The sequence below is a fragment of the Sprattus sprattus genome (genome assembly GCF_963457725.1).
Source record: "Sprattus sprattus genome assembly, chromosome: 2".
Lineage (NCBI taxonomy): Eukaryota > Metazoa > Chordata > Actinopteri > Clupeiformes > Clupeidae > Sprattus > Sprattus sprattus.
The window spans coordinates 63,746,989-63,747,609 of record NC_137921.1 but is presented as its reverse complement, the minus strand read 5'-3'; positions in this window follow the sequence as shown (position 1 = coordinate 63,747,609).

The following is a 621-nucleotide window of genomic DNA, read 5'->3' as shown; positions in this document are numbered from 1 at the left end:
TATTGCCGTTTTTGAGAACCAGGGTGTAACAGTAGTGGTATTTGGCGCCACCTACCAGTTAAATGTGCAATAAATCGATACCTTGCCTATGTGTGCCTCCAGATAGTGAACTTTTGCCGAGGTGCTGAGGTCATTTCAGTGCAAAAACAAACAAACGGGAAAAAATACTTAATGTTGTCCATATAAAATTAAAGTAACAGAAACATCTTTTGATTTTGAAATGTTGTTTAACTATACAAAATGTCACCAGTGGGCATAAATGACTAGCTTATAGGTTGCTGTTACAATATATACTTTGGTAAAAAATGCAATGCTATCTGAATATTTGTCCTCCCGATCAATCCCCTACAAACTAGCGTTTTGAAGGATTTAATGATGGCACAGCAAAACTGCCACTGCCACTTCAGGACTTACTAACCATATCTTTAAAAAAATTCTGGTGTGTAAAATGTTGACATATATGAAAGGTACTTGTAAACTATCATTAACTGTTTTTGTTTTGTTTTAAGAAAATAATTTTATTTTAAACATAGAGAACACACACTGACGTTACTTGACGTTACAGTTAAACTAGACAGGTTACTGTATCAGATAGCTAGCTGAGTAGCAAATACCAAACAA